The sequence below is a fragment of the Schistocerca nitens genome, chromosome 3 (genome assembly GCF_023898315.1).
Source record: "Schistocerca nitens isolate TAMUIC-IGC-003100 chromosome 3, iqSchNite1.1, whole genome shotgun sequence".
Lineage (NCBI taxonomy): Eukaryota > Metazoa > Arthropoda > Insecta > Orthoptera > Acrididae > Schistocerca > Schistocerca nitens.
Window position 1 is genome coordinate 482,503,316 of NC_064616.1, and position 21,913 is coordinate 482,525,228.

Here is a 21,913-nt window from a genome sequence, read left to right on the forward strand (position 1 = left end):
CACGTGAAACAAATATTTTAACAGCAATTAGGTAACATCTTATACTATATTTGTAGCCCAGATGCAAAAGCAGCTAATTACATGATGAGTGGTACTGAGATAATCGTGACAAACTCGTCCCGTCCAAACTATCAAAGTTAAAGACTTCATTTCTTTTTAAAAATAAGTAAAAAAATAATTAATTATTCGTTATTAAAGGCTCAAATCTGTTATTAAGTTTTATACGTAAATATCTTTAGTGATATCTTCACTCATCGGTTTTTGCACCCGATTTATGCAGTTAGCAGGTTTTGCAGATGTGTCGATCCGGTTAGGAACAAACATTCAGTGATACGTTAGCAATGACAGGTGGAAAGAGAAGTTAGAAAATTCTGTAAAACTGGCATACAAAAGAACGAGGGTGGCATTATTTTCCAGGAGGAACTCTCTTATTCAAGGCCATAAAAGAGAACCGAAATGAATGTTCAACATCAGGTTTTTTTTTTAAAAAAAAATGCTCAATCGTGCTTTCGACATTAAAAGATAACGTACAAATTAAAATAAGTTCCAGATTGCATCTTAGTAAAACATCGATTAAATTTTAGAAAATGATTAAATTTGTGGAATGTTGCATCTTAGCTAAACAGTGACAAGAAATTCTAGAAACTGAAACTAGCTGAAAATTGCTTTTCAGCGTCATCGACCTCAACACTGTTCATCAACGCAAAATCGCTTCCCGCTTCTTCCTCGTTCTGAGGGTTGGCAGCAGCAGGAACGAGTCTAGGAGTGTCTTCCTACTCGTCCAACACCTCGGCGTAGAAATTGAGCTTACTGTTGGTCACCCACTCTTCAGCAAAGCGCAGCTCCAAAAGCTCTTTGACGTCTCCGATTTTGGCTTCTGGAAGTTCTGCACCTGCTGTGATTGGTGTTGGGCCTTTCTTTTGCTGAATTTTTTTCCCCTCTTCCGGGTGCTCTTCCACTCTCCAGCTTCAAAATTGTAGAAGGGCTCTCTATGAACCAGATAAATCTTCTTGTTTTTGCTTTTCTTGAAAACGATTTTTTTAGCCAGTTACCAGTCACTTTCACCAAGCCTTTCGAGGTTGTCATAACAATTAGTGTCAACACAGTTTTCATCGCATAACATTGCTTTCATAATACTTTTCATGATTTTACCTTTCTGATACGGAAATATTTCTTTTCCACTGATCAGGACGCCTCTTCCTTTTCTGGGAGGAACATTCGCCCTTGGTCTCGTTCCGATCGTTTTCAGCTACTACTACGGGATCTATTCCTCGCAGAATTCCTACTATTTCCGCTACTCCCACTTCGTTTGTACCATTTGCTACATTTAAACTGTCCACAAAATCACTCATTTTCTTAAAAAAAACTCACTCAAATACGTCAATACATACCCCGCTGATCAGCTAAGTTGTACCTACCAGTATATCTCGTATTTTGACAATGCATCGGCTGCGAAAGCTTCGCTGCTGTGTACGCGTTCGCTTCAGCGCAGCCAACCTAACTCTGAATAAGAAAAATATCCCTTCTAGTTGTAACAAATTGGAGTATAGCTTTGAATGTCTAGAGTGGTAAATCTGATGTCAGTGGGCGTGCTTTGGATCCGGACATGGTATTTATTATTTATTCGGTAATTAATTTCCTCTCCTAAAGACCTATTCAAAAATGTATCACAGTGTACCATTCACTGAAACACAAAGTTATTAATTACATAACACAACGTTGACGGTCCCAGCGCTTAGTGCAGGTACTGGGGGTAATGGAATACATCCACGAGCTGACATTGACATAGGACAAATGTAAACATAAGTAGAATGCACACCCATCATTCCGTCAACCATCGTCAGTTGAAGAGTTGTGTGAGTAGAATGTATACCAAAGAAGAGAAGGGGATTGTAAGTTAGCAGAACAGTAATTGCAATACTGTTTTGTTATGTACGGGTACATTTAGTACAGTAGTTTAGTCCTTATAAATACTGTTGTGTAGAGTAGGCATACAATAAAGGCTGTCCTTCCTACAAACTGCATCAAAAAATGGCTCCAGGCACTATGGGACTTAACATCTGAGGTCGTCAGTCCCCTAAACTTAGAACTACTTAAACCTAACTAACCTAAGGACACCATACACATCCATGCTCGAGGCAGGATTCGAACCTGCGACAGTAGCAGCCGCGTGGTTCCGGACTGAAGCGCCTAGAACCGGTAGGCCACAGCAGCCGGCCCAAACTACATCGACATTACGTTTCTTTTACTGTAGTTGTTGAAGGTAGGCGAGATGCTACGCAGGCAGCGGAACTGTACAGAGAGCGATATTCTGACAAGAACCCATCTTCCCGACGAATGTTTTCTCGTCTTGTTGTGACGCTTCATGAAACGGGAAGTTTCAATTCACGACAACGCAATCGTCGTAGCACTCGCACAGACGAAGCCGCTGAAGTTACTGTTCTCGCGTCCGTTGCTATGAATCCACTTGTAAGCACACGACAGCTTGAACATGAGAGTGGCATTCCTAAAACCAGTGTACATCGTATTCTTACACGTCACCGGTTCCATCCTTACCACGTACACCTACATCAAGAACTGCTTGGGAATGATTTCAAGAATCGTGTACCGTTCTGTCAGTGGGCACAGCAGCAAATCCTCGCCAACCCGAACTTCATCTCCAATATTCTATTTATCGTTGAATGTTCCTTCTCAAACAAGGGAGAGGTAAATACAAGGAACATGCATTATTGGTCCAGCGACAACCTAAGATGGCTTAGAGAGGTGGAACATCAGCGTCAATGGAGAATTAACGTCTGGTGTGGGGCGCTTAGTACTACAATTATTGGCCGTTATTTCATTAATGGTACTCTAAAAGGCACAGCGTATGCCAACTTCCTCAGACGATTTCTTCCTCCTCTCCTGGATGAAGTGCCGCTAAGAAGCAGAATGCTTGTGTGGAATCAGCACGATGGATGTCCAGCACATCATGCCTTGCGTGCACGTCGTGTTCTGAACCGAAGGTATCCTGCCAGATGGATTGGCCTGCTAGGTCTCCTGATTTAAATCCTCTGAACTTTTTTCTTTGGGATTGCATTAAAGACGTTGTTTATCGCGACATTCCAACAACTCCAGAGGACATGCAGGAACGTATCGTACTTGCTTGTAATTTTCTTCAGCAGGCAACACTGGAAGCAGTAAATAATTCTTTCATCCAACGAGTGCCCAAGTGTATCGGTGTCCAGGGTCACCACTTTGAGCACCTTTGAATGTTCTACCCCTGGGCAATGGTACAGGAGGGTCAAAGTCAGTTTTGTGTTATGTTTTTACTTGGTTTTCATTTGTTTTCTGACAACTCCAGCAAATGGACGAGTTTGTGATCCCTGGCTCAAAGTCAATGTTGTGTTATGTAATTAATAATGTTGTGTTTCAGTGAATGGTACACCGTGATACATTTTTGAATAGGTCTTTAGAATAGGAAATGAATTACCGAATAAAAAATACAGGGTACCATTTAAAAAAGTCATGCCGCTGTTTCTATCTTTGTAAAAAACAAAGCTACAACGAGGGCAATCTTGCTGATTGATGTCCCCCGGACGGCTAAAGAGCATTTGCTTGAAACATTTTGTAATTTGCATCTGGACAAGCAGTTATTTAGGCTGGTCAAGATAAATGGGACACCCAGTACACACACACACACACACACACACACACACACACTACGTTGTCCTTTGTTAGATCATCATTTCACTCTTGTTAACTTCAGTCTGGGGTATCTCGAGATTTCTCCTCTTTTGTGTTAACACTAGAGGTTTTGGTGAGGATACATTTATTCCTTTCTCTACAAATTGCCTCAATGTGCACTTGCATACGTGTCTTTGTGAAGTTCGCTTTCTATTTTAAAATTCAAATTGCCCATACGTCCGTTGGGTGGAAAGAATGCTGGCCAGTACTCGAATGCACAGCACGGCAATTAGTCTTCTTACCCACCACAGCTGAGCGGTGCGGCATACACGATAACCGTGCGTGTGTTACGAGTGTGGGTTGCCGAGTGTATTATTTCATCGTGGTTTTACGTGCGCCTGGCTCCAAATAGCAGGGTTCCTGAATAAGTCGACAGTCCTTTCCTTACTACTAGAAACCGGTAAGTAACACAGTTTAATGTTTATTTGCATGCGCCACGCTTCCTTTAGGTACTTTTACTGTCCACCACATTTCCTCCAAAACGGGAACAAAACTCTCATAAACCACAGTTTTCTCTTCACTATATTGGCACTACTTGAATGTAGTCACTCAGTTTATAATTATTTTTTAATTTAACTTCGTAACAACCTTCACTCATACTGCCCTCCCTCATGAGCAAATCCTTACTTCTTTGAGAACAACATCAGTCGCATACGCATTTATTTATAGTTCAGTTAGTTGAGGTATTGCTCCTTCTAACTATTATTCAGGGCGTAAGCAAAAACAGATTACATGAGATGCCTCGTGTTTCCAGCATACCGGAATGCGAATCGTGTATATAGGCGGTTCCTCTGGAAAGTACGCCTTGTGAAGTTACAGTACCCAATTTCCTCATTATAAATGTACTTAGCTTAATCGTTTGGTTACTTTCGCATCAAAATTTCTAAGCACCGTCAAGAACTCGGAACCGTCTCAAATTTGAGAAGCGAAGTACTGTTTTTACCACAAGTTTATGGGCGGGTGGTAATTAACACAAACACCAATAATAATAAAAAATGTATACATAGACAAACATAGAACAGAGAAGATTATTTAACTTTTCTTTCCTTATTCCTTCTTAGTGAGTGACATCTTCACACACACACACACACACACACATATATATATATATATATATATATATATATATATATGTGTGTGTGTGTGTGTGTGTGTGTGTGTGTGTATGTGTGTGTGTGTGTGAGAGAGAGAGAAAGAATGTCACTATCTAAGAAGGAATAAGGAAAGAAAAGTTAAATAATCTTCTCTATTCTATATTTGTCTATGTATACATACAGAAATGTGGAAACAAGGGACTTATCCGCGTGGCAGAAAATTCACAAAGTAATTAAAGACATTTAGACAAAAGGAATCATACTCAGCGACTGGAAACAAGCATTGATCCACCCTCTCCATAAAAAAGGAGATAAAACAGACACCAACAACTACAGGGGCATATCCTTGTTACCAGTGACATACAAAATACTTTCTAAAGTACTTTTAAATAGAACAGAGGAACAAGCAGGACCTAATATGGGAGATTATCAAGCAGGATTTAGAAAAGGTTGATCATGTGCAGAACAGATTCTTAATTTAAAAACAATTTGAGAGTGAGAGCTATACAAAATAAAAATACAGTAGTTACTTTCGTAGACTTCAAGAAGGCCTACGACTCAGTTGACAAACGAACACTATTCCAGATACTTTATGAATCAGGGATAGATGAAAACACCAGAAGACTTCTTGAACAAACGCTCACAGATACAACATCAAGAATTAAGTTTCAAGGCGAAATTTCTGAACCATTCTAAATCAAAACAGGAGTTCGACAAGGAGACGGACTGTCCTCAATTCTCTTTAACTTGGCTTTAGATAAAATAGTAAAAACATGGGAAACCACATTAAAAAACAGAGGCACAAAGGGTATAAGCATGGGCCAAGGAAAGAACAAATTTGAAGTGAAATGTTTAGCCTTTGCGGATGCTATGGCATTGATAACTGAAAACCGAACATAAGCAACAGTTATGCTTGATCTGTTACACTAGATTGCTGAAAAGACTGGGCTAAAAATATCCTATGAAAAAACCGAATATATAGAACACAAACATAATACAGAAAAGTTTATGAAAACGAAGTACGGAAAACTTAAAAGAGTTGATAGATTCAAATACCTGGGGGAGTGGATCCAAGCCAATGGACTGGATAACACAACAAATAAAGAAAGAATAAAAAAGTTAGAATTTGCATATAAATTAACACAAAACTACTACAATAAGAAATCAATATCCATATAAGCGAAGATTAAACATTATAATTCAGTTATTAGGACGCAAGCAACGTATGGATCACAGTGCCTAAGACTGAATAAGAAAGGTGAATTGAGAGAACTAGAAAAATTCTAGGTCCTGAGAAAAACAAGGAAAATAGGTGGATTAAAAGGAGAAATGAAGACGTATACAAAAATACAGAAAGGATCACAGATACAATGAGGAGGAGACGGCTAAAATCTTATGGACATTTAAAAAGAATGGAAGAAACACGGATTACAAAGAAAATTTTTAATTACGTTAGTAAGCTGAAAAAAACTGTAGGATGGATAGAAGCAGTAAAGAAAGACGCCAACAAAATAGGTGTTACAGAAGAAATAATACGCGACAGGAATCACTTTACGCTACTTATAGGAAACGCAAACTATGAAGAAGATGAGCCAAAACCTCGACCCAAGAGAGTGTGGACAGATGAACAGAGACGAGCAGTTGGCGAGAAAATGAAGAAGTACTGGGAAGAACGGAAGAAAAAGAGACACCATAAGTCTCAAGTTGTATGCGGTCCATAGCTGGCCAAACATATATATACGAGGGCTATTCCGAAAGTAAGGTCCGATCGGTCACGAAATGGAAACGACTATGAAAATCCGATAAAGCTTTGCACAGATGTGTTGGGTAGTGTCTCTAGTATAACCCCAGTTAGCATCACGTCGCTCTTCTCATTTCTGAGCTCGCAGTGAGTGCGTAAAGATGTCTAGAAAATAGTGTCTGCCGTCAAGTACGGGGGCCTGGTGAGAAATTTCCCCTGAAGCTATGCAGCTAACATTACATAACTGTCGTGCTGTTTCGTCTTCAAGACAATTCTCAGCCGCATTCTGCAGGGGCAATGAAGATGCTCCTGCATCGTTTTCAAATGGAAATGTGAGATTACCCACAATACAGCCCGTAATTGTCTCCCTCTGAGTTTCAGCTCAGGTCACATGAACCGCTGGTTATGAAGACAACATTTCGGCACAAGACAACGAGCCGTAGGCCAGCGTAGAGAATTGGCGGAGAGCACTGGCGGCTGCCTTCTATAGCGAGGGTATGGGAAAGTTGGTACAACGCTACGATACACGTCTAAGTCGGGTCGGCGACTATGGAGATAAGTAGCTGCAAGGTGTATCTAACTGTTGCAAATAAAACATTTTTGATTTTTACCGTGGTTTCCATTTCGCGACCTATCGGACCTTACTTTCGGAATAGCCCTCGTATATTCGCGGGCAGAATGTAGACGCCGCGGTCGAACTGCACCGACAAGTACTTGTCGGTCGATTCATGGAAGTTTAATGAAAGTGTACAGAAGAACCATGGAGTGTTTAGCTACTCTGTTCTAATTGTGTTTTGACCATTGGTATAGTAATGTGAATAGTTGAAGAAGAACAGTAAAAAACTTTTGTCTTAGCCGTGGTGAAATGAAGACGTGTATTAAGATTCATGTTGAGAATAAACATGGTTATTAAGCCAACCTTCTCTTATATGTAGATTAACTTTGTTTCTGACGTTTGGACACACGAGAGACTTACTAATCCGTATTTATTTATGTGAGGAGTGGGATTTTGTAAAATACCTGCAGCTCAAATATACATCGTTGGTTGAATCAAATTTAAATTTGTACGTCTGCTTAGTTTCATAAGTAGCAAAAGTCTTCAGAAATTCCTGTAACTACCAGCATACTTACGAGAAGAAGAGAAAGACAGTTTGCAGCGGCAGGCTTACCAGCAAGGAATGTCAGCCGAACATCTCAAGTATTGTCACCTCGTTAAAGAAGTGGAAGTTTGCATGCATACTTCAACACTTTAAGCCGTCCAAACCATTAGAAAGTGAGTATCGTTTTTTATTCTCCTAGTAGGTTTGCCTTATCCGTTGATCTGATTGTGTCTGTTATGTTTGTGGTTCATGTTCAATTCATTGGGTCTTTTACTTACCTTTATGATAATTCGCCTTCCACGGCTTGCTGCGTAGATCATACCTATTAAATAAAAGTAGTGTGTGCTAATACTGAGATCTTGTAGTGCTAATACATATATTTATGTCTCTTCATTCGTTTCTATGCTTCTGTCAACACTAGTGTTTGTTAAAAATGTATAAACGTTAGGGGCGTGCCCCTGGCTGCAAAACAAAATTTGTTGCTGGGTCTTCTCAAGTGGTTTGTAGTTCTACTGTTCTGTAGGTTAGAAGTTGTTTTTCCTTCTAGTTCCAAAATTTAGACCTGAGCACTCATATGTTTCTCTTAAAAAAAAGGTATAATTATACCATTGTGCTTAATAGTACGATTTTCTATATGTTCCGAACAGTTAGTCTTTATGTGCGTCACGAGCAATATCAGCATTGAAAATCGCATGGATTACGTACATTTATGCAAAGACAAGGAAAAATCTTCTTGTATTCATTCCTCTATTCCATTCCTTTAAGGAGGTCAGTTTTTGTCCCATCCTTTGTCTACTCATCTTGATCAGCCTGTAGTAAAACATTTTGCGAGGTCCGTGCTCACAAACTCCGCTCTTCTCAATTGCTTAACATAATCTACAGTGATCAATATACTATCTCGCCTGACAATTACATTTCCTCGTTTCTTATCCGCTAATCACAAATGTATCCTAGTCCAATTTCCTTTTTACTTTGTAAAAGATAGAATACTCCCAGTATGTTTGTGCTGATGTCATTTTGTTCTTTAATCCCATACTTTATCTATAGACTTACATTCTTCTTACTATTTTTTGGTCTCAATATTACCTACATAAGCATTTTCTCTGCTTTTAGTTTTTGTTACGTTTTCCTACCGATAGAACTTCTTCAGTGATAGTACTGTTTGTCATAACGAATCTTTCGCACCTTGGCACTTCCTGTTAAAGATATTAACAACTTAGCTTTTTTTCAGGAATACTTCCTCCCTAGCCATACGCGGAATCGGTGTAACCTACTCGTTCTTCTCCTTGTTCATGTGTATTAGATCTGATGGCGTATATGGCGTATTATACAACCGAAAGTTGTTAACGATTTGCTCAACCACGCATACTTTGATGTATTCGTAGCCACCGAATGTGCATTATCGGTGACCTCGATTATATTCACCGCTGGATGTGTATTTCCCCGTTGTGGCTCCCCATGCGGATTCGGGGCCGGATTCGATTGGTGATAAGTGTTTCTCGCTTCATTAAATTGTGGCTGGCTTACATTGTGGTATTGACATCGTGGATTCTGAAAATTCCTATTCGTACTGTACTGTGAGTGACTGTTTTGTAGTGGTCCCCAGTGACTTATATTGTTCTGGTCACTCCAGTTGCCGTTACCGTGGTTCGCATAACCAGAGTCGTCATTCGTACGTCTCCTCTTATGACTCGGAGAGCTGCTGCCTGCCCGGCTAGGCACTGACATCGACGCAGCCTCTCGTGTGTCAACAAACGCGGGACGCGCTTCAAGAGCTAGCCGGTGATTGCGGCCGTGTGGGCGTAGACTTTTCTCCGCTCGCACCATTACGATACCCATTCTGTTTATTACTGTTATTACTAGCCTTCATATCTTCGTTTATAAGGTCAATAGTATCGAGGACCGACAAAAATATTCTAGACTAATTTCTGGGGCGTGTACCAGTTTTTCTCTATCGTGAAACGGAAGTTTTCCTTTCAAAATGTGTAGAACATAACTAGGAGCCACGGGTTCATCCGAAAAACAAGTCTTATTTATGTACTTCTCGAAATATTTTCTTAACGTTCCCTGTCTGATGCCGTATGGCTCTGGACTAAATACTTGTTTTCTTAATCTTTCCTGCATATGTCGTGACCAACATTTCTGAAGAAATGCATTTTCAAATTGTGCTAATCTGTGACAGCTCTCTACCGTCTCGGATCCCCAAAGCGCGACCTCATCTTGTACAAAACGTAATACATATTGGATCTTTTGTTGTTCAGCCTAAACTGTAGGTAAGACGCTTCTAAAAGCTTTTACGAAATTAACTGGATGAACAGATTTCTTTTCTGGGATGAAGACCTGGAATGGTCGGTTTTTTAGAAGACTTTCATCAAGTATAACTGATGAAAGTGTGGCGTCTGTCCCCACATTTCGTGTAACAGTATTTTGTGGTACTACGTTTGTGCTAGCTGCTGTTCCTTTTGTACATACATTCGCATGAGAAACTGTATTATGACATTCATCATTACTCTTAACTGGATAGCTACTACAGTTCCTTGCTTCTTCCTTAATGTTATTCCATTCCTCTTATAATTTGTCCAATAGTGTTCCAATTTATGTTTGCACATGATCCTTCCACTTAGGCAGATCCTGTGAAAGTATTCTTTGTATCTGACCTAACTCAGTTTGTATCTTTAATATTGACGTATTCTGGTCTGTGTACACATCGGCAATCGTTTACTCAACAGACTTCTATAGCTCTGTCTCTAACCTGTCATCAGTTACAGTCTTTTGTAAAAAAATCATCAACTTGCTATTCGTGTTTTGTTGCTACGTCATCTACTTGTTTGACTACGTGTCGAATTGTAGACTGTAGTGTTGTGCGTTCTAACCGCATCATTTGTCAGTTTTTTCATCTGTGCTATCTTTTGATACAATTGTACAAAAGGGTCATGTCTAGGGTTTGCTACTTCGGGACTAGTATTGCACACAGGTTGTGACGTTGCGTCTCTTGGTGGTGTGAAAACGTCGCTACCACTACCCTGAACATTTTCAATATTAGTGCCTGGTATGGTACTTGAACATTCAATGGTTGTTGTTTCAGACTTAGTTTTAACCATAACAACGTGTATGAATATCGGAAAACAATAAATCTTCTCTTTCTCAATCGTCTTTTGTGTTCACAATGTAAACGGTTCACGGATGACACTTAGCTGTAACTTACTTCTGGTCCTGAAAAAAAAAATTTCTTTGCAAAACAAATTCGTAACGCTAAGCTTGTTTGCGCGGTCCTACAGTAGTGCTTCCACCGTCTTGTGAAACATGTACGTTACGAAAAATCTACTACAAAAATAATAAATTTTGAAACTACTACAAAAGAAACACAATTCTAAGTGTGGCACACAGTGGCTCTCATAAAAGCTCAATTCTACTTCCACATTTCACTTATTTAACTTTAACAAGCGGTATGAAAGAGTACTGATGTTCTTTACCTGACGTGCTATTTTCCTGCTGTCTGGAAAAATTTTAGAATCGGCTTTTTTTTGGCTTTATTGTCACAGAATTTTCGAAAATATTTCCTTATTACTGTAGTTTGCTCGGCTTCATGGACTCAGTTGCTTATAGCGTGAAACAAACAATGGCTCTGAGCACTATGGGACTTAACTTCTGAGGTCATCAGTCCCCTAGAACTTAGAACTACTTAAACCTAACTAACCTAAGGACATCACACACATCCATGCCCGAGGCAGGATTCGAACCTGCGACCGTAGCGGTCTCGCGGTTCCAGACTGTAGCGCCTAGAACCGCACGGCCACCCCGGCCGGCTGAAACAAACAAGCATTTATGTATCAATAGCGTAGCTGCTTTGTACAAGTGGATATAATAAATACCTATATATATATATACGTCCTGTATACGGTCGCCCATGTAAAATCTCCTTCTGAGTGACATGTGTTTAATGACGGGGATAGAAAAATTGTTGACTGCTTAGTGACGGGAAAATAATTCAATAATTTTGAAAGTCAGATACACCCGCAATTTGAGGATGATTCTCGATGGAATCGTTTGTCGCAGCACACAAAACGGATTTACATTAGCGAGAGAGGTACGAACGGGTTATTACCTAGTGCTATATTTCATGATTATGGTTAGTTTTACGTACTAGGAAAGACATACATTCCTGTATCGCTTTAGATCGGTATGCAGGAGACAGGAGGCTTCTCTGATGAGCTGACCTGGAGAAAACTATTATTCCTCTTGTTTTTTGGCATGAAACGAACAGTTAAAGACTGCAAGCTCTTGAAAATGGTGAGATTTAGCCTCTCAATTTTTACGTACCGCGCAAGCGGCCATTTTGACACAGTCCAAGCCAGCCAGGAATAATCCGTTTTTCCTTACCTCCTTTTATAGCTTCGAAGAACGGCGTAACTCTCCGCCTTCTCTACAGTTACAGGTACCATAGAACAATAATCATTTTATACACTAATTTCTTCAGTTGAATGGTTATTAGTAAGTAATGAACGAAGAAACCCCCGTCTGCCCAAGCTCTATTCAACGCTAAAAAAATTAAGACACCAGAATGTGACAAAACATGATCAACTTCAACATGTCTACTGTTTTTCTACAGAGATCATAATACTCTATTTGGTACCGAATTTATTTACTGTAACGTTTCAAATTTCGTCTTTCATCATCAGCCTGAGTGTAAGCGCAGTAACTGACCATAGCCAATCCGATCGCTGGAGTTGGAAGCGTACGAGTATAACAGACGTGCGAAAACTTATTCAATCGTTGCACGTCTTCGGAACACTTCGTGCCAACTGTCTTCTGTATAGAACTCACACAGCTTCAACGATATGGTAATTGTTGTAAGTAGTGGCTTTGTTTCTAAGCATCTCCAGTCTTAGTTGGACTGAGTTGTCCAGTAATTATTGATCAAACAAGCAGTTTAGTCGATTGTACTTTCGATGTGAAAGTGAACTGTCGACTTCTAAAGCTATTTTTTTCTGTACTTCATCATGATTTTGTCGAAGAAGCGCAAATATCGTGATTACTATAGGAAAAACGGTTTTGTTGCTGTACAAAACAATGGTATCGAACAGCCGCAATGTGTTATTTGTTATGAAGTATGGAGCAATGATGCCACGAGACTGATCGTCTCCATTGCTCAGTTTTCCGAAAAAGTGATCCTAACTTCTTATAAGTTATCACGACTCATCGCAAAGGCTAAGAAAAGTCATATTGTCGGAGAAATACTTGTCAAACCCTGTTTGTTGAAGGGAGCTGATATTGTTCTTGGACCAGAAAGTAAACAAAAACTTCCACAAAGACCGCTTTCGGACAACACTGTGAAACGTCAGATTGATGATATGGCCGAAGACATAACAAATCAGGCAGTGCAGGCCGCGAAAAAATCATAATTTTCAGCAGTACAGTTAGACGAGAGAACAGATGTTGCAGATTGCTGTCAACTGTTAGTTTCCTTTCGATGCATGCAAAACGAAACAATTAAAAACGAGACTCTATTTTCTACAGAGTTAACGGCTACTTCAGAAGAAATTCATATAATGACATAGATATCTGAATTATTTCGCAAATATGAACCGTCGTTGCAAAAGCTGATCGGCGTATACACGGACGGCGACACGTCAATGCATGGATTTCGCTTGGGAGTCGTGCAGATGGTCAGAGAGAAGAATCCCAGCGTTAGTTCAATCACTGTGCTATACACCGTCGAGCCTTGGCAACTAAGACACTTCCAAACGAACTCAAAGACGTATTAAAATTATACATCAAAATTGTGAAGCATATTAAAAAGAGTGCGTTAAATACTCAACTAATTACGGTCAGTTGTGAAGATTTTGGAAGTACGGTGGCTCTCAAACGGAAATCTGTTAGGTAGATTATTTGAACTTAGAGATGAAGTGATTGTGTCTGGAACTCCCCGTATGCCAGGTGTTCAAGCTGTGTTGGCTTATCTCTCAGATATTTTCCATTCATTGAACACAATGAACTTGAAAATGCAGGATGAAGGTTCGAACTTCTGTCATCGGGATGCTATCATCGCGTATGCTGATAAGGTGCAACTTTGGAAACGTAAAATTGTAGCCTGCAGTTATAAAAAAAAATGGTTCAAATGGCCTTGAGCACTATGGGACTTAACTTCTGAGGTCATCGGTCCCCTAGAACTACTTAAACCTAACCAACCTAAGGACATCACACACATCCATGCCCGAGGCAGGATTCGAACCTGCGAACGTTGCGGTCGCGCGGTTCCAGACAGTAGCGCCTAGAACCGCTCGGCCAATCCGGCCGGCTCCTGCAGTTATATCCGTTTTGCCAAATTATTTGGAATTCTGGAAAAAGCACTCTTCATGGAGGTATTTAAGCAAGCTGATACTACGAAGAAAATATCAAATCATTTGGAGCCTCTGCCGAATTCAAACGCTACTTCCCTGGTGCGTGTGATTATAGCGTTTACTGACTGACAACAGATCTTCTTCACGTTGACATAGATGTGATGTCGGAAACACTGCAAGAATAAGCTTTGTAAATTAAAACGATTCTGCAGCCAAATATTACTTTGAGGAAATGAATAATTCATTATTTTGGGTAAAATATCTGGATGTTTATCCCAGCGTGATGAACCAACCAATGAAGCTGTACTTGCTATTTGTAAACACTTAGCCGGCCGCGGTGGTCTCGCGGTTCTAGGCGCGCAGTCCGGAACCGTGCGACTGGTACGGTCGCAGGTTCGAATCCTGCCTCGGGCATGGATGTTTGTGATGTCCTTAGGTTAGTTAGCTTTAAGTAGTTCTAAGTTCTAGGGGACTAATGACCACAGCAGTTGAGTTCCATAGTGCTCAGAGCCATTTGAACCATTTTTTGTAAACACTTATTTGTGCGAAAGGGCGTTTTCAGCAAGTATAGCAATGAAAACTAAATACAGAATCAGAGCCAATATTGTGTTGTGTACTTTCTTATAGTCAACCAAGAATTGAAAATTTTTGCAAAAATATGCAAGCTGATCCATCACATTGATTTACTTATTTTTTATTACCAAATGCGTATGCAAATCGTATATGTCTACAATAACATATTTATATTACAAAGTTTATGATTTTCTTCGATCATCCAATATCGCCCCCGTTCGAAACACTTTGTGTAAGCTGTCTTCTGTTTCAGATTGCTCACAGCCTCTCCGATCTATCAGCAATCGCCATTTTTTTCTATTCATTTCGATATATTCCAGCAGACTTAATTATTTTCCCAATATTTAAGCGTCGCTTTTGAAACTGGCCATCTCCATAACGAGTAGAGCCAAAATTTCCATTTAAAAGTGTGTATTGACTGACCATTTTGGAATAAATGCGTATGTCGAAGAATTTTTTATTTAATATTTTGTATTTAGAAATTTATAATGGATACAAATAATTTTCCTGGCGTCAATGGAGATGTTGCAATACCTTGCACAGGTATAACAGATAGTCTCTTTTCTCATGTGAATTATGAACAAATTGAAGATTATGTAAAATTTATGGCAGCTTCTTTGAACCAATTATTATTTTAGAACTGAAAAATTTTTGCCATTTTTGGAGGGCTTTGTCCCATTGAATTGTGTGTAAAATACAACACAATAGGCCTAAACCATTTTCTTCCCATGTCCATGTCAAGATATTAGTCGACAACATTTTATGTCAGCGGCGGCCATCTGCTCCCTGACGTGCGAGCTTTAGAAGGGGCGCATCTGACACACGATGTGCAACACTTTATTACCACGTAACAAACGTCGAAATACATACTGTTTTTATTCGGAGACTAATGGGAGTATGCGAAAAAGGCGATGTGCCCCGACCCAGAAGCTACTGTTTACATTCCGAAAACTTGCCAGCACAACAGATTCTAAAAACAGATTACTCTCTCCCTCTGGATCAATGTATCACGCAAGAAGCGCGACAGTAAAACGAGAGAAACTAGGAAACATAGAGAGGCTGCAAGCGGTCGCTCCCTCCCCCGAATCAGTGAATGGAATAGGAAGTGGGGAGATAATACTGCCAGTGAGTACCAACCGCCACACTCGATGAATACAAATGTACTTGTGAAACCGCGCCTCTCCAAATCTTGGAGCTTTTCGCTCTTCTTGAACACCAGTAAATCTCGATACTTTAAAATTGAACTCTCGTGTGTAAATCGGCTTCAAACGTCTGAGTGCTTTACGAACTAGCTAATGTGTTAAGTATTTGACGTAAAGCATGTAAGCGAGAAAAAGTATGGAAAGGTTTGAAATTATGCTTGACGTTTGTTGCAAGTTGCTAAGTGCTGTCATTATGAAACACTGGATAAATATAGTCTGGGTAATCTGGGCTCCATTTTAAGCAAAAGCTAGTTTTTCGCGTATCTCAATGTTTGTGACGTCATATTTCCTGAAAGTACACCATGACACAGTTTTGTAGGTACACTCGATGATATATGTAGACACCTAACGTGTGTTGTCAACAGAGTTGGTAGTAAATAAATTAAAATGTTACGCGTGATGTTGATGTTTTACTGCAGGTCGTTTGAAGCAAAAGTTATTTTTTCACGCAGCTAATTGTTTATGACGTCATATCTACTAAACCATGTCATACAACCATATAATTTTGCAGGTACATTCAATGGTGAAAGTGGATACTGTCTGCAAACCGTGCTGCGAATAGAGCGGGTAGTAAAGAAGTAATAAATTAAAATATCGTGCCTGATGCTGAAGTCTGATTGCATGAAGAGTAAAATGTAGTAAGCTATATACTTTTTTCCTTTTATCATTTTGTGGGGGGTGTCAGCAAGAAGTAGTTTTGTAAAGGTTTCAGATTATGTGTAAAATTCTCGAATGAATAACTACCAACCTCCAACTGAGGTGGGAGTGATAGAAAGGTGGTGAAGGAGGAGATGGAGGGAGAGGGGGGAGGGGCAGGAGGCGATGGACAGAGAGAAGGGGGAGGTGGAGATGGAGAGAGAGATAGAGGGAGGAGGAGATGGACAGAGAAAGATGAAAGGAGGAGAGGGACAGAGAGATAGAGACGAGGAGATGGTAATAGAGAGGGGAAGGAGGCAATGGACAGAGATAGGGGGAAGAGAACATGGACAGGGGGAAGAGGAGACCGACAGAGAGAGTGGGGAGCAGGGGATGGACAAAGAGACGATGAGGAGCAGATGGACAGAAAGAGGAGGAGATTTGTGTAGAGAGGTGGATGGAAGAAGTACACAGAGAGGGGGGAAGAGGAGAGTGACAGAGAGAGGGGGAAGGAGGAAATCGAGAGCTAAGAGGAAGAGATGGATAGATACAGAGGGTTGAGGGGGTAGACACTGAGAGGGGGTAGGAAGAGATTGATAGAGACCGGGGACAGAGAGAGGAAGAATTGGACAGAGAAGGTGAGGAGGAGGTAGATAGAGAGGTGGGAGGAGGTGGTGGACAGAGAGAGAGAAAAGGAGGGTAGAGAGAGAGAATGGAGGAGATGGACAGAGAGAGGGTTGAAGAGGCTATAGACTAATAGAAAATTGGCATAAATACATGAGTGGACAAATCTGGGTACTGAGCTAGTTTTAATTTATGTTAGCAATCCGCCCTGGTTTCGCACGTCAGCACTAAAGTCTTTACGGCCGAAAAAATAAATTATACGCGCAAACCTTCCTCTTGAATCAGTCTGCCTATTAGTGAAAACCGTGCGCGGCGCTGCACTTTAATGTATAAGTTTGCTGACAAAATAGCAAAAATTGTCTACTACTTTTAGTGTTTAATTTCCTAATCAAAATCGGCTCAGCATCGCCTGATTTAATTTAATCATATCACAACTGTTTTTCATAGTCATTTGTCGTACCTGACGAATTCTGTATCATCAGCAAGCCTGAAAGTTTTAATTTTTCTCCCTGAACCTTAATTCCCTTTCCAAATTTCTGCTTCCTACTTCCTTGCTCGATGTAGAAGTTTAATCTAAGATGAGTAGTAGAGTCAGTTTTGCCTCGCGTATTCGTGCATTTCTCAGGAACACAAACTGTTGTCAACCTCTAACAGTTTTCATCTTATTCTGTAGATAATTTGTGTCCAGTATGTTGAAACCGTGACTTGCCAAACTGATAGTTAGGTAATACTCACATCTGGCAGCACATGTCTGTTTTGAATTGCAATTACTGCATTCTTCTTGCAACGTGAGGGTATTTCGCTTGTCTCAGAAATCTTGTACCGTTGGTAGAAGAGTTTCGTGGTGGTTGACTCTGCTAAGAAAATCAATAATTCTGAAGTAGCATCGTCTACTCAAAGAGCCTTTTTCGCCTCAGTTCTTCCTTTTCAAGTTCTTCTCGCAGTATTATCTCATTTTCAGTGATATCCTCTTCCCATTCTGTTTTCGTCGTGTTCTAGTTCAGTTCCGTTCTATGTATTCCATGCATCTTTCAGCTTTACCTTCTTTTGCTTTAACGTGTTAACAGAACAAAGTGATTGATACCTGAAAATCCTTAGCAATGGTACTAGTGCTTTGGGCCAATTAGAGAACTGGATGTGGAAATAGCATGTCAGTATTTTTATTTATGACGCAGTGGAATAAATAAAGAGCGCCGAAAAAGGCAAGAAAACTGTTTGTTTAACATGGCTAATGGGGTACCCAAGTATTCATCTCAACGAGCAGTAGCTGGCGTTGCAGAAGACCACATCAACGAAATAAAATCCTTTCTTTTCAGCTTCCGTATTCTGACTTTCTCAACAATGCAGAAAAGACTGAATGGAAAATATCGCAACACGAAAGGGCATTTATGTACCTCTCGTGAGTCAACGACCAGGTGTTTTCAGTCGGTGAAAGATCTGAAGAACGTGTTGGCAAGGGCAACAGTCGAACACTCTCTGTACCGCGGTAGGTCAGGACTGCACCGACAACATGCGGTCCTGCGTTATCTTGTTGAAGTAATACATAACGGAGACCTCGAAAATAGGACACAGCATCCAGCATGTCACAAATGTAACGGTCATTATCCCAGTTACTAGCTATGTGAAGCAGAGGTGAACGTGCTGTCTACTCAGTGGCACCCAATACTATCATGCCAGATGCTGGAACCGTATGAAGAACACAAGTGCAATCTGGCAACGGTTGTTCACCTCAGAGTCTCTGCATGTGCGTACGTCTTTCATGATGATGCGCGCAGAACCGTGACTCGTCTCAAAACACAACGTGGTGATACTTCTGCGTCCAGTGTTGTAGCCGAGTATACAACTGTCGGAATGTTTTTTCTCTGCTGCGTCATGGGAAGCCGCAAACATACTGCAACCTGCCAAGAAAAGTGACACAAATTACAAAACGGCAATTGTTAGTTTATGTTACTGAAGAGTATGTGTGAAGCGCCCCAACAAGCACGAAAAACGTCAGATCTCTATATCACAATTCGTCCACTTCAGGACAGTTGCGTCAGTTTTATTGTAGGCTACTTCACGATTCGTCACGGCAAGAATTGTGTCGCTTCAGAGTTGGCACTGGCGAGTGTGCGTGGATCATACAAAAAGAGCGTCACAATCTTACTCCTGACATTTATCATGTATAAGGTAAGCTGAATGTAACTTTTAATATCGTTGATTATTACACTGACTGTGTTTATAAGGTGTCTGTATCTTATATTGCAATGTCCTTCAGACATGCATGCACTTCTGAAGGAACAGGCAGTGTTTTGACGATTTCAACTGTTGTAAATATTGTGAAATTTCATGCGTTGGAGCATACAGGAAAAAAATTGAAATTTCTGCTATAAAGAAAGTTCATATTGAATCCTTTTTTCCCAGTGAAAAGTATTCCTGCATCATATAAGCCCACTTATGCTTCTATGTTGTTTTTTTTAATTGTATTCCTTAAATTATACCTAACTGATGTTCCTTATTAAATTGCGTTAATTTTCATAAAGTATAGTTTTGGATCTTGGATTTTCCTAATAAAACAGTTTCGAGTTGTTTTTCAGTTTTTATTCTAACTGAAGTACTAATGTTACCTGATACAGGTTCGAACCTTGAGTAAAATGTATTATTTGGGGTGGAAAAGTAGCAGCAATACATAACAACAAAATATCTTTAGGAAAGCAAGAAGAATGACGCAACAGAAAGAACTAATTAATAATTACTTCATAACACCACACATTCGGCGAGAACAGAACTATAAGTCCACATTACTGGTGTACAGAATATAATGGAATTTGCTGCCAAAAATACTTACTTGAAATTTAAAAGAAACTGGTACTATTTCAGTATAAGTTCTATAGAATCCTTCATGTTGATTTTTGTCACATATCGCATATTATAGGTGTGTCACTGCTCTTGCCGAGGAGCGATATGTAGCTATGCTGATGGTGCATGGTGCAGTGGACGTGTGGTAACTTGTCTTGTTGTAAACAAGTCCAGTTCCTGACTGAAGGTACGTGAGTGGCTCTATGATACAGCATGGCCTGTCGAACAGTGTATCTGTCCTATCAGACGCTATTCAGGTAGAACTGCTAATATCCTGGCGTTTAGTATAATACTTCTGAGCCTATTAATACCATATTCGCGTAAGAGTCGTGGTATAGCAATCAACGCGACGAGCAACATCACGGAACAACAAATTGCAGTCTCTATAGGTTAGGATCCAGCTGCTGTCGAATTCCAACAAGTTCTGCAACGTTCTCCTTCTTACACCAGGCATCACACGATTTTCTCACAAACAAACGACATTCAAATGCGATTTTTCGTTAAAGAACTCACTACGTAATCTTTCTTATAAACAGAATTTAGATGGCGTTAGCGTAACTACTTTATAGAAATGATAATTAAATGAACACCCTAGCTGCAAGCAGGCGTTGATACACTTCGTTGGGGACATGTTGAAAATGTGTGCCCCGACCGGGACTCGAACCCGGGATCTCCTGCTTACATGGCAGACGCTCTATCCATCTGAGCCACCGCGGGCACAGAGGATAGTGCGTCTGCAGGGACTTATCCCTTGCACGCTCCCCGTGAGATCCACATTCCCAACATGTCCACAACACTACATTCGTAGTGCGCCTATTAGATGTTTGCCCATCATACTCATTACTCGTGGCAGATTAATCTACCAAGTCCCGTACGAGTTCGGGCATAGCGTGTGCGTTCGCACACAAGAAGGTCAAAGGCCGGGAACCCATATTTTATTTTAACTATATATGACCATGCAGCTTTGCTAGAATAGAAATGATAATTAAATGAACACCCTAGCTGCAAGCAGGCGTTGATACACTTAAAATAAAATATGGGTTCCCGGCCTTTGACCTTCTTGTGTGCGAACGCACACGCTATGCCCGAACTCGTACGGGACTTGGTAGATTAATCTGCCACGAGTAATGAGTATGATGGGCAAACATCTAATAGGCGCACTACGAATGTAGTGTTGTGGACATGTTGGGAATGTGGATCTCACGGGGAGCGTGCAAGGGATAAGTCCCTGCAGACGCACTATCCTCTGTGCCCGCGGTGGCTCAGATGGATAGAGCGTCTGCCATGTAAGCAGGAGATCCCGGGTTCGAGTCCCGGTCGGGGCACACATTTTCAACATGTCCCCAACGAAGTGTATCAACGCCTGCTTGCAGCTAGGGTGTTCATTTAATTATCATTTCTATTCTAGCAAAGCTGCATGGTCATATATAGTTAAAATAACTACTTTATGTTGATGCGCTTTTTTGCTTATCCAAGCACGCAATCCATTTAATGCCAATTTGACGTTTGTTGTATGTCATCTTGATGGGGTTTCAGTTTTAATGGCCAGCAGTGTAGACTAAGGTATAGGCTTCATTTGATGAAAAAAAATGTTTCAAAAATGTTTTTGTTTTATAAACGGCCATTTTACAGTACCCTGTAGAACCATATCCTCCAAATCTGGTCCACGCACAGTCCGCCAGCTGCCTGCAATTTCGTCTGTCCGTAAGGGCCCATGATCACACAAACGCCCAAAAAGAGCTTCAAATGTTGTGTGATGTGGTTGGTGTCTGTGAGGGTACTTGTTTCCATCTGCTTGGCCGTACACCAACACAATCTCAGCTTGTTCCAGACATGAATACCGGACCATTCTGCTGCTTACAGTACGCTATGTCAATCACACAACATGCAACACGCAAGGAACACAGGGCCGTGGTCAGAGGAACTTTCCTTCGTCAGCGCCGTCTGCATTGGCAACGATGTATTTCCGGACACATGTTCATAGGACCTTCCTTCCTCCTTTTCCAGAAAGGAATCCATCCCTGCAGTTTGTTGGTGTTAT

At 40.6% G+C, this 21,913-nt stretch overlaps 2 non-coding genes across 2 annotated transcripts; one reads left to right on the plus strand and one right to left on the minus strand.

Annotated features, from left to right (window-relative positions):
- Positions 1 to 20,515: 20,515 nt before the first annotated feature.
- Positions 20,516 to 20,590, minus strand: Trnat-ugu (transfer RNA threonine (anticodon UGU)). Its single transcript has one exon. It is a non-coding gene; the product is annotated as a tRNA-Thr (tRNA).
- A 532-nt stretch (positions 20,591 to 21,122) lies between these two features.
- Trnat-ugu (transfer RNA threonine (anticodon UGU)) lies at positions 21,123 to 21,197 on the plus strand. Its single transcript has one exon. It is a non-coding gene; the product is annotated as a tRNA-Thr (tRNA).
- Positions 21,198 to 21,913: the final 716 nt, after the last annotated feature.